This window comes from Gossypium hirsutum, chromosome A11 (genome assembly GCF_007990345.1).
Source record: "Gossypium hirsutum isolate 1008001.06 chromosome A11, Gossypium_hirsutum_v2.1, whole genome shotgun sequence".
Lineage (NCBI taxonomy): Eukaryota > Viridiplantae > Streptophyta > Magnoliopsida > Malvales > Malvaceae > Gossypium > Gossypium hirsutum.
Genome location: NC_053434.1, coordinates 87792000 through 87805488, shown reverse-complemented (window position 1 = coordinate 87805488; position 13489 = coordinate 87792000).

Here is a 13489-nt window from a genome sequence, read left to right as displayed (position 1 = left end):
GCTACTGATGGTGAACGAGATGAGCATAGGATCTAGGCCCAGTTCACCACCATTGCGGATTTGAGGCATTAGATGGTAAGAAAGGTTACTTTCTTGGTTGTCCAAAGCTTGTGTGTTTTAGCAACCCTTTTTGTTTATGTTTAATTACATACTGTGGTTAAGTACATCTAAGTGGAAATAAACTTGAAAAAAACAGTAAAAAATGAATAAGAAAAGTACTAAATAATAATAATAATGCACACAAAGTGTTTGAGAAAATACTCTCAATCTTAAGCTTAATTTGGATGGGCGATGTGTCTACCTTCGGTGAGGTTAAAAACAACGATGGTAGTGAGATTAATTACTGTAGCAGTAAGATTGGATACTATAGCAGTAAGATTGGATACTGTAGCAGTGAGATTAGAAACAGCGGTGGAGTGTGTGTTTGGATTCAAAAGCAACTGTAGCGGTGAGGTGAAAATAAAAAATGACTTTTAAGGAAATTGGATTAAAAACGATATATAATAGAAGTTTTTAAAATTATTTAACAATTACAAAATTAATAAATGATTAAAAATTATTACAATTATATTTATTTTTAATAATAATTTTAATAATAAATAACTAAAAATGAATTAAAACTCGAGAAAAATTCAAAATTTTATTTTATTTAATTTTTCAAAATTAATCATATATTTAATTATAGAATATTATTGAAATTATTGAGCCTTTAGAAAAATAAAACATTATTGAAAGATAAAATAATGAAGCAACTCTAGAATAAGAAAGAAAAGAAATAATATATGAGTAAAAGAGGAAAAGAAAAAGCAACAGACGTTGCTAAATTTTTACTGGACCAAAAGGCTTCAGTCTGGATTTAAGCCTCCAGTGAAGTGAAATGCATTCTCAACGTACTGAAAAATGTTTTCCAAATAGCTTTTCGTTTATTAACATTTCAGTTGCAATTTTTTTTAGCCTAAAAAAGCCAACGCACTGAGACTCGATTGCATCCAAAGGAAGCCTTATTCAATTAATATGAAGGTTTAGAGTGATTACAAATGAGGAGGAAGACATCTATTTATAATTGAGTTTTCCCGAATCCAATAGTACAGATTGAGTTACATTGAGATCAAAGTCCTACAGGATTTAAACTCAATCCATCTTTATATCTTAAGATTTAAATTAATTATCCTGATAACTCTAGTTTTACAGGAGTGTTTCACTATATTGTTAAAACTTTAAGTAAATGTGCTTATCTGTATGTTCTACGAATCGAGACAATTCAATTAAATTAAATGAACTCTATTTAATTAATTAATCTCAATGAGATATTCTATAAACAATGATTACGAATTTTGATTCGTGGTCAATGACTGAACTTACTATTAGCATCACCTTCTTAATGATGTTAAAATATTGGTATAAACAGGTTCTGCTTTTGAGAGATCTTTTCCTATTTTTCCTTTTCCTATTTTGTATTTTTCGTATTCTGTCGGCTTAGTCTAGCTTGTTGGTCTTGGTGCAATGCTAGATCATGGCTTATATGTATTAGTTTTTCTTTGGAGGCTAAGTGGCAAATTAAACTTTTTTTCATCTTGCCGAAAATAAGTACATAAAGCTATTTTTAATCAGTTTAACTGATTTTCTATCGGTCCAATAGTTTTCTTTTTTTAATTATTAACCAAATAGCCTTTCTTTTATTTTAGAGAGAAAAAAAAAAGGGCCATTTGATTCATAATTATGATATGATGCTATTTGATTCTTTAATTATTTATTGTACTGAAATTATTTAATATTAAATTTAAAGATTTAAAAGTTTAACGAATGCTGAATGACATTATTTTTTGTTGATTTGCCTATTTTTAAATTTCATTTTTTAGTGAATATAGGAAAGGGTTTTACAATCTTTTATAATTTTTATATAATTGATATTTTAAAAATTTAATTGTTAAATTTATTAATATAACTGTACTTGTTATGCACGTGAAATTTTGAATCAATCTAATACGTTTATCATATTGTTTGAAAATGTTGTTTATGTTAATATATATTTAGTGGTTGAATTTTTTTACATAAAATAAATAGTTAAAAAATTTATTTTTTTTCTCAAAACTTAACATACATGATCTACATAAATAAAACATGAAATATAACAATTAAATTGTTAAAATATATAATGAAAAAAAAATTAAATGAGGGTATAAAACCATGCTAGTTTACATCAATATAATTAGATGTCTTCTTAGAGAGATTAATAAGAAAGGCATTAAAGTTTGCCTTAGAACATTTGACAAGAACATTTGACACTGCCATTGAAGCTGTTGAAGCAGTTGTCTTTAAGCTACATGGAAGCAAAGCCATATTGAGTTCTTAGAGAGATTAATAACCATTTACTATTTTATAATTTTTATATATTAATAGTTTTTAATAATTATTTTTATTTTTTGCAATTTGTATGATTATTAATCATTTCTAGCAGTTGTTGACATGGTTAGCATATTAGTATTTTAGTTTGCCACATCAACATTCGTTAATGGTCATACTAGTCAATGGTGTTTCTTTTTGTTAATGGAAAGACAATTTATTTAATTTCAATCACTAAGGGCTCAATTGGGTTCAACTTTTTCATATTGGCTTAATTGATTTTTCAATATTTTACTAATGGTACTTTTAACCCTTTTGCCTTATTATATGTTTGGCCCGTAAATACTAAAAGAGGAGGTAAATTGGTATTTTAAGATTTCAACAAACTTTTCTAAAATAAAGAAGTTAAGGAAAGAAAAGCTTAGAAATCATTTTAAAGTAGTTCTACCCTAAATTCTTTTCTTTGCTATCTTAGTATTACCTCAATTAAGGATTTTTCCAATTTACTAAAAGAGTTGTGACCTTTCAAGCAAAAAAACATAACTTTTTCAATCTCTATCTTTTTAACAAGACTAAGATATAATCTTCCTTCTAGTTTTTATGGCTTAACTAAAACCCTCTAGCTTTTACAATGCTCAACTAGAAACCTCTCTAATCCCCTTAAATATATTGTTTACAACAAATAGAAGATGAGCAAACTAACAATTAACCTTTAATAGGTGTGTGGCTGCAAATTAAACTCTAAATACAAAAATAAGAAAGTTATACAAGATTTAACAATAAGCACTCAAAGAATATGTATAAGAAAAAATAAGAAATGAAGATTTGAAGATTTGAAAGATTTTCTCTTGAACTTTTTGATTGGATGTTGCTCTCTTAAGTCCTAAAGTGTTCTTGATGAGTATTTATTTTAAGGAACAAGTTTGTGGACATTTATAGTCGTTAGAGATGATTTTAAATCATTGAAAGCTTAAATCTCGAGCTTAAAAAATGATTATGCAGTTCATGTATCGATACATATAAGAAATGCATCAATACTTCTCATAAAAATAGTCGTTCTCATAACCATGCATTGATACACATAGGTATGTATTGATACATTTAAGACATGTATTGGTACTTCTAAGGGATGTATCGATACATGGCTTTTTAGTTTTGTTATTTGGCTATTAGCTTGTAATGTATCAAAACCTAAGCCCCTAATATTGATACTTAACTACCAAAATGCCTTAAAAACATTTTAAACACCTTAAAACACTTTGCTATTGACTCAAAAATATTTGGATAAGTTGAAATACATTTAAAACACATTTTTTAGTACTTTGCAAGTTTTTGAAATGCTTTAAAATATTTGATCACTAAATGACTTAGTTAATAAATTTTATGTTAAATATTGTTTTATAAAAAGCTAAGGACATCACGGCTAACAATCTTCCATTTTTTTTATATATAACAAAATTTTAAGAGAAATTTTGTATTTTGAAAAAACTCCCCTTGAATCATTTAGACATTTCCAAAACATAGCTCCCTTTTAATAAAACATTTCCTCATAAACTTAAGCAAAACATTAAACATATTGAATTTCAATATGACACATATAGAACTTAAGCATACATGAAATTCAATAGATATATCCAAGACTTTATAAATGTCATGCACTTAAACAATACAAACAATAAGCACACATGCATGAACATTAAACTATTTGCATACATAATTAAAGATAAGCATTTAAACTAAATGCATATGCAAATTTCATTTTTTTCCCCTTTTAGTATATCAAAAAGCTATTTAAAAGCATGATACCAACTTATGGAAAAACATTTGAAACACAATGAGTCAAGTTTATTCATGTCAAGAGCGGTCAATTGTATTCTTACAATCAACCAATTGTTGGAAAAAATAGTTTCGAAAATAGTGTTTTTTGGCACAACAAAAGTTTAAAAAGTTTTTTTTTTGAAATTGAGCCCTTGTGATGTTTATAAGAATAAACTTCAACCGAAATTATACCTATGCTTTGTACGATACGGTTAAGTTGATCTCAATTTTCTACTAAACGAGTTTCACTGCTATTTTCAAACCAAGAACCATTTTGAGTTTGGGATCAAAGTACTATGAACCAATTGCATAAAATTAAAACTTTATTAACTTTTAGTAGGAAAGTTAATTCTCTCTATAATCGGTAACAATGCGTTTTCCCAAAAAATAGAATTTGTTCTGTAGAATAAATACCACTATTTTTTTTACGGAATAATGATGTCTATGAAGTGTGTAAATAGTTTAACACATAGTATCTATTTATAAAGAATCATCCCAAGAGTTTTTTTTTGAATAAGGTTTAATTAAATAATAATATTTAAATAGAAAATACATCTTCTACATTGATTAGAAGATTAAGGGGCAGCGACACACAAAATTAAACAATAGTCTGACCCGAGTGTAGCATGTGCATTAAACCTAATGATTTTGCGAAGATTATTTTAGAAAGCAAGTTTTAATTGCAAATGTCCAGTGTCAATTGTCATATATATAGTTTCAATGGAACATGGAGTATTCCAAGGGGTCGAACCCAAGGTAAGAGGCGATTGAGCAATTTTTAGCTAAGAGCATGCAAAGGAAAGAGTCTAAACAACTAATCAATACAAGCTATATTACGGAAAATCATAAAACAAAGGTTGATTAAGTTAAACAACCGATTAATTACCTAAATGACTAAATTCTAAAAGATGCAAAATTAAGAAAAGCACAAATAACTAACAAACAGTGGTTGGTTGACTTCGATGTGGTTCACTAATCATATTATTAAGGTTCTAAATTGCTTAAACTCCTAAAGTGGCTCCATTTTACCTCTCGATCTCAACTTTACCAAATTAGACAAATTAGTCTGGTTTATCTCTCAATCTCACCGGCTAACCCGGGACTAAAGAATTGATGCTCACCAAGATCTCCTTTCGGTCTCACTTGCCTAAATCTTCCCTTAGGGTCATCAGTCCTAAGTTTTTATGTTCATTCAATTTAGTCTAATTTATTGCAATTTAATCTCTTAACCTAAAATCAGCTTACCTACATCTCCATAAACCAACCCATTTGGGATTTTAGTTACTCATGTTAAAAATTAAGCTAACAAGTATAAAAGAAAGAAACATAACAATGATGAAAATAAAGTTCGAGAAAAATAAGAAATATGAGATTTTTAGTGGAAAAAAAAACTTAAAAGCAAAGAAAAGATGAACATCTAACAATAAAATAAGAAACAAAGAATATTAAAGGTGAAAACTTTAACAACCAAAATTAAAGAAAACTGAAAATGCATTAAACAAAGACGAAAATGTCAAAACAAGTAAAGTAATGGGATGAAAGTGTAAATAAACTCTAGCTACAGTAACAACTAACTTAACTAACACTAAGAACAACAAGAACAAGAAGAAAATTGCATAAATTTAAAGTCTACAGTTAATGAAGAAGATAGAAAAATATGAAAACCTAGAAAAGAAGAAGAGAAAACCTAAGAAAACTAAAGTAAAAACTATCCTAAGTGTGGCCTCTCTCTCCTCATCCAATTTTGGCTAATTTAGTAGCAATTTCTAACCTATTTTGTTGACCAAAATACCCTTGAACAACCTCTCCTAATTGGTGCTTCGGTTGGACAAACATTGTCCCTAATGTCATTTTTTGTCCCTTGACTAGAGTGATATCGCGATACCTAGGGTTGGTTATCACGATATCATCGTCAGTTTTGAAATGGGGGTTTTCTTGTCACTTGGATATCGCGATACCCTGGGGGGATATCACGATACCACTGTAGCTTGCCTTAATCCTGAGACTAATGGGGAAATCACAATTCCAATGCCTTGATGTCATGATACCCCTTCTTTAGTGATGTTTTCGCACGATTTCGGGCTACCGACAAGTAACTACAACACTAAATCAAACGTTAGGGCCCCCAGTGGAACCTTTGGCCAATTTGAGTTTAAAAAATGATTAAAACGAGGTAATTTTCACTTATTCACTTGAAACCTACAAACTAATAAAAACTATGAAAAAGTCATGAAATTAATTGAAAACAAGCTCCTTAAGTATAACGGGGAAGCCTAATTTGACATATCAAATTATGGCAGATCATAGTCAAAGCTTTTCACTACAAAATTAAAATATCACTACAAAATTAAAATAGCAAAAGAAAAAAAAACATATGATCCAAAAGCAAAATAAAAGACTGATTCTCAAAATAAAAGTTCATCTAAAAACAAAAGAAAGAAACCATAAATTTAGATGCAACTAAGGTTCTCAAAGTACGAGTGCTATGAACTTTGTTAAGTAAATCCCCATCGATTGAAAAAGAATACCCAACCTTTTGACCAAACCTAACATTATGTAACATTTTCCATGTCAATTTATTTAAATCCCACAAAACCTTTTTTCCATCTATCCATAATATAAGTTTTAGGTCTTTTCTTTCATTTGACAGAACAAAACAAGCCCCGAACTATGATTATCAAAATCAATTTCTGTAGAAAGTTGAATTGCATTTTGAAAAGTTGTGATACGTGAAATCCCATCTTGAATAATCATTTGTTTCCTTGCAATAATGATGTTGGAAAATATATAATTCCTCAATATAGTAGTTCAATGCCAAGTAAAACTTCTATTGTTCCCCTAAATTTTTTAAAAGTGCATCATCGACATCTTCATTGTCTCGTTTGGCATTACTATTGTTGTCAATTTTTTAGTGCGGACAACAACATATAACAATTCACTCTCAAGACTATCCTAGTGAAGTTTACTGTTACAGAACATAAAGTTATTAAACTAGATTCTATTCATTATCTGCTCCAAACTAATTCTATGTCTCCAAGATTTAGTTTCAAATAAAAAGATCTTGATCTCAATTTCAACATCATCACGCAACATATTGAAAAATCATGATCTTGTAATGTGAAGACTCTAGGGGATCAACAACTAAATTGCCAAAAAAATTTACGTTGGCAATTCATTTTCTCAAAACTTATTTCTCTAAATTGTTGAGTGATGGGATTGCAAATAAAAAAGCTTTTTGTAGTTGTCAGTCAAGCAAATAAACAATCCAATAATGACTAAAACACTTGAGTGAAGATAACGGAGAGAAGGCACAACACTAAAATTGTAACACCTCTTATCCGTATTTAACGCCGGAACAGGGCTCGAGGCATTACCAGACTTACATTACAATCATTTATACTAATCATGTCATAAACTTGCTTCTAAGTTAAAACTTTTCAACATTCAATCAATTCGTCCCTAAAAAGAGCCTACGAGGCCCAAAATATGCACTGAAAGTTGTTCGAGACTAAACCGAGAACTTCAGAAAATTTTACAAAAACTTAAAAAAAAATTTCCATATTACAAGGGCCATACGCTCGTGTGATTAGGGAGATATGTCCGTGTGAGAAGGCCGTATGGTTACACACACCCATGTCCGTATTTCGTGTGGATTTATTTTTCATTTCGAACCTACAAGGGTTTTCACACGGCCTGGCACATGCCGTGTCCATGGCTCGTGTCCCTCACACAGCCATGACACGCCCTTGTCTTAGCCCATGTACAAAAACCTTGACATTATGTTTCTAATGTTATCAACCAATTAAGGGCACACGGCCAAGGCACATGCCCATGTCCTTTACACGGCCCAGACACACAGCCGTGTCTTCGCCCGTGTGTTTACTACTATGCATATTGACTTACAAATTCAAGGTACAGGGGACACATGGCCGGACAACACGCCCACAAGGCTGACCATGTATCATACACGGCCTAGACACACGCCCGTGTGTCTAGTCGTATGGACATAGGTGAGGCTATCTACCAAGCCTTTATGCCACCCTTACATGCACCAACCTACACAACACTTAACATAGCAAATCCACACAGCAAAACAATATCATTCAGCCACAACGTGACATTCAAATGCAAACTCCAATACACTTTAATAATCCTAATATACACTAGATCATTCATGAAACTTACTCATCCATGAGAATATCATCATTTGCATATATCAATAATGAATATTAGCCATTATCTATGGCCTTATACAAAATGAAGGGTTTCATCCCAAGCTAACACCATTGGCCAAATTAACAAAGACACCAAACACAAAAGTCTATGTCCCTATACATGCCATACTCTAAATAGAAAGAAAACTAACTATACCAAGTGCTTCAATTGATAGTGTGATCGATGTCTCCGATGTCTGTTGATCCACGAGCTAAATAGGTGGCACTATAAGAAAATGGAAAAGAAGAAGCGTAAACACAAAGCTTAGTAAGTTGCAATGTAGATAATCTACAACCATTTACCATGCCTTAACATACTCATAACATATCGTACTTTGCACAACATCCATAAATGGTCGTAAGCATAACTTACTTATTTTCAGCCTTTACTAATCATATAACATAAATTGAGCTCGTAATTCTTAAGTCTTATAGAAGTACCTGTACCACTCACAACATGATCATAAATTCTCTCATTTCGAAATAAACCATAACTTTCTCGTTGAACCATTTGGAATGCTACTGAATATTCAACAAGCCTCAAACATAGGGTAAGATGCCGACACCATATCCCAAACATGGTCTTACATTGGCTCATGCATCGAAGTCGATGCCATGTCCCAGACATGGTCTTACACTGACTCTCATATATCGAAGTCGATGCCATGTCCCAGACATGGCCTTACACTGACTTTCATATATCGAGATCGATGTCATGTCTCAGACATGGTCTTACACTGACTCTCATATATTGAGACTGATGCCATGTCCCAGACATGGTCTTACACTGACACATATCAAGCCGATTCCATGTCCTAGACTTGGTCTTATACTAGCTTTCAAGTCTCGAGGCCGATGCCATGTCCCAGACATAGTCTTACACTGGCTCTCATAATATGGCCGATGCATGTCCCAGACAACATTAGCACACATATCACCCAAATGTTATGGTATGAATGTCGAATTTATTCCTAAGGTTCAACTGAAAGATTATCACATTAAGTCTCATCATACATCTCTCATAGCCACATTCAAACATTTTATGCAAAATTAATCATTAAATACATAATAACGATAAAGTTGTAGTGTTTACTCACAACTTACCTCGGTATGCAAAAATGTAAGTGACTAATTGGATTTAGTTCACTAGCTTGGCTTTCCCCCGGTCTAGGTCCGGATTGCATATTTCTTGATCTAAAATAATAAAATTAACTCATTTAATCATCACATTAATTTAAAACATTTCACAATTCATGTTTTGGCAAAATGATCGTTTTGCCCTTAGACTTCACAAAAATTACAATTTTGCCCCTAGGCTCGTAAAATGATTTTAATCAAAATTTCTCACTAATAAAGCCTAGCCGAATTCTTTGTATACTAGAAGCAGCCCAAAATTCCCATTATTTCACACAATTACTATCCATTTAACAAACTTTACAAAATGGTCCATTTAGGGGTTTTCATGAAAACCCCTTTCACAAAAGTTGTTTATTTCACAACCATGATTCATTTTATTCCATAAAAATTCAACAAAAAACATAAATACTTTCATGGTAAAACCCTATACTTTCAACCATTTTGTAAAATAGTCCCCTCATTAGCTAGGTTAAGCCATAAGGGTTCAAAAAACATAAAAATCATCAAAAATAACCATCAAAATCACTTACTTGCAAGGGATTAAAGTTGCTGAAATTTTTAGCTCTCAAAACCCTTATTTTTTTTGGTATATTCAGTGGGTCAAGAAGAAGGAGGAAAAAAATGACAACTTTCCTTTTTGTTTTATTTTATTTCCAAATAAGTCACTTAATGCTCACCAAACTTTGACATTTGACCATTCTTGTCCCCTATGGCCTGCCATCCAAAATTTAAGTTTCTATTTTCTCTTTAAAGACCCTCAATTTTGGTTATCTAGCTATTTAACATATTTAGCTAATAAAACAAAACTTTTTCCCTTTATGCTATTTAGTCCTTTTTCGCAATTAAGCTCACAAATGCTAAAATTAATTCACCAAAATTTTCATGCACTTGTATAATCATGCTATAATACCAAAATAATAATAATAATAAATAATTCCTCTGACTTCGGATTTGTGGTCCCAAAACCACAATTTTGACTAGGCCCAAAAGTCGGGCTGTACAAAAATGTTTTAAACTCATTGCTTCAAAATCAAAAGATAGATGCAAAGAAGACCTGATGAGGAAGGCAGTAGGCTGAAGACAATGCTGGTGAGTGTGGGATAAAAGGAAGTCCAAATTTGAAATTATCGAACTCTATTCCTTTGACACAAAGAGTAAATCTTAATAATGATTTGGTGGGTAACCTGGGTTGTTATTTAGGGAATATATCAAGGACTTTTGCTATAATTTATATAAAGGTATGCATTTGACCGGATTCAAACCTCTCATTTGTAGTAGACATTGAGAATTGATGATTGAAGAAAGAAAAAAATTTAAAGGAAATATTTTTATATAATAAAGAGCGAAAGATAAGCTCCAATAGAATTCCAAAACTTGTCCTCTCAATTCCACGTATACAATTAGTACACATTCTTCTTGTTGCCAGCTACCATCATTCAACTAGTATATGTTTGGTATTCTAGTAACAATCTTGGTACAATTTTCACGAGTTGTCATTTGGTTACTTAATCCTACTTATTAACCAGGTCATTTCATTTTTTTTGAAAATGAAAACAACATTTGTAAAAATATATAGATTGATGAAAAATCTGTGGTTGACTTTTTTTATGTGCAAAATCATTTCATAATCTTTGAGTCAAACTATGAAAATAAGAACTTTATGTTTTTTTTACAAAGCATTTAGAAAATCAATTTGTCAGAATTAAAAACATACAAAATTGGAACACTTTCTTATGCCCTAAATGTAGCCATTTAAAAATAAACTGTGTCAACGCAAACAAATTCTCATTTACCATAAAAACAAACAAAGAATTGATAATATGCATACAAGCAAGTTTCAGTTGAATCTTGATTATTAAAACTTGGAAAGAGCTGAATGTTGGGAAATGTGCCCGTATTGTAGTAAACATGTAATTGTTTTCTATGTGTTTGAACGATGAATAAATAAATTTCACATTTCACTATTATATTTTTTGTATTTTTATCTTTCATATTTTGCATGCATAGTGAAATTGTGACAAGCAAATATTAGCTCATGGATTGTCTAAGTTCAAACTGATGATAAGTGGCATTGTAAGAATGTTTACATTGTAAAAAAACAACTTACTTCAATAGATAATCTGAACGAGTTCGTAATTCCGTAAAAGAATCAAAGTGAGCATTTGACTCAAATACTTAGAAGGATTATTTTGTTGTCTACAATTCCAATTTGGGATATGATTAGTCTTGGCTGTCAGAGTAGTTGACTCTACGAGTAGAGACATAGATGTATACATTGGCAGAATGATACATTGGACTGGACCCAAGATGAGTTAATTTTAAATCTATTTGTGAATTAATTCACTTATGACATTCATAGTGTGATTTACCTAAATCTTGAGTTAGTCACTGACCATGCATATGTAACTCATGTGCTTTGATATAAGTGGAGGCTTATGCTCTAAAGATGATTGAGCCGATTGTCGATATGTTAGGCACATGACTTGTGTGTGGCATGGCTTTACTAGCAATAGTGGAATTCATAGATCAATTAAAGAGTTCATGGTATCCTCTTATTGGCATTGTGTGGATTGATAAATATGGAATTTGGCCATGGGTTGCTTGTTCTCGAATGAGTAATTTATCATAGCCATTTGTTGACAGTGATCATATTAATTATTAAAAAGACACAATGGTGACAATGAGATAAACTATGATTGTATTGAGTGAACAGATTTAACTCAAAGGAATCAAGGATATCATATGAGGGTAATACACACATGACGAGGTCATTGGACAAAATAGTTGAATGAATTGCTTTCGTAAAGAGTATACAATAAAGAGTTTTTCTCATGGTAACTGATTTCATGATTAAGTAATTGTGAATTATCAGAACAATGCTTCTGGACATCATTGCAATTACTAGAGCCTAATTGAATATGTCCGATTAGTCCCTCCACTAGCTCAACAAAAGCTCAATCAGACCGCATTTGAATCATAAGAAAATTCTACGACTTTGGAAATAATTTAACTAAGTCAAATTATTTGATGTGGAATTAAATTGGGCATTCATAAGAGTTGAACAATTCTTTAATCAAATGGACCCTTTTAGACAACTCTGGAGACAAACACATGCTCATCATACAGACTCATGCTTGACAGACTTATCCCTTTTCAAACTTCTTCATAACATATGCATTCATGCTTACAAACATGTAACATGTTCCCTTTAAACTTGATGCATAGGCTTACTCATGACAAATACTTTCACAACAAACTTTTTCAAATAATGACTAACTCATGACAGGCATATTCATACTTTCAGACATACATATGCACAAACCGTTCCCTTCATTTTCAGAGTCACAGCGTCATACTTTACTAGTTCCAGTTTCATACTTTATTCAATTAGCACAGAAATATCTAGACTATAATATACATGTAAGAGTCAATCTAGAGACTCACCTTGTTAACCTTAATAGTAGCTTGGGCTCCAAGTTCATACATTCATAGGCGGACTTTTAAATGTCACCCGAGTGAGCAAACAACCTTATACTTGAACTCCAATCGTTAATCTTATCATAGCAGGAAAATCTCTTGATCAACAACTATATGAAAGGAGCCATTGCACTCCTTTAAATAGAAGGAATAAGATAACCTTCCTTCCTTCAGAAGTTTTCTTAGTAAAAATCCTTACTTTTTTTGTGAGACTTAACACATGTCACTCAACTTTCAAATCTGTTCTCATGGTGGCTTACAACTATGAGGAATGGTGTATTTGATCAATCATTCATTTCTAACTATCTTGTTAGCATATTACCTACACGTTAACTAGACTATTAGGGTGTGCCCTAACCTTGGTGACATCCTTTACCACTTAAGAACCTTGACATCTTTTGCCAATTCCTCTTTCTACATATGCACATACTTTATGAGGACATTCTTTCCTTTAACTTTCCATTATTGCCTATGCGCCCCACTAGCGTGCCGGAACGTCA